The 367-nt window shown below is 54.5% G+C and overlaps 1 protein-coding gene across 1 annotated transcript in view; it reads left to right on the forward strand.

Moving 5' to 3' along the window:
• PHALS_10726 (Uncharacterized conserved protein) overlaps window positions 1-367 on the forward strand; it is a gene marked incomplete at both ends in the record, with an annotated part of 3,401 nt that overhangs the window by 2,899 nt on the left and 135 nt on the right. The gene's annotated exons all lie outside the window — the stretch shown is intronic.

Below are 367 nucleotides of genomic sequence, written 5' to 3' on the forward strand. Positions count from 1 at the left end.
ACGTTCGGTTTCTGAACGCAGAACGTTGGCGTCGAGTGCGGAGACTTCGACTCTCGCACCATGCATGCCTTCGCCTTAGCGGCGAAGAAGGCATCAATGACCTCGCACTGCTCGCGAGGCAGAGGCCATTGTCTCGTAACACAATACTTTGTGCCGGGCACGAGATCAATCTCGTGCCGAACTCCTCGGTCAGGTGGGAGTTGAGACGGTGGGTCCTTGGACACCACGTCCTCAAGCTCCTTGACCAAAGGATACACCGGATCTTTGGGGTTCTTGAGAATCTCAGAAACCAAGCGCGACTGTCGCATTTTGTTCATCTCGTCCAGGACTTGCTCGTCCAGGACAGAGGAGGATTTTAACTCTTCCT

The sequence above is a fragment of the Plasmopara halstedii genome, assembly GCF_900000015.1.
Source record: "Plasmopara halstedii genome assembly, contig: Scaffold_525, whole genome shotgun sequence".
Lineage (NCBI taxonomy): Eukaryota > Oomycota > Peronosporomycetes > Peronosporales > Peronosporaceae > Plasmopara > Plasmopara halstedii.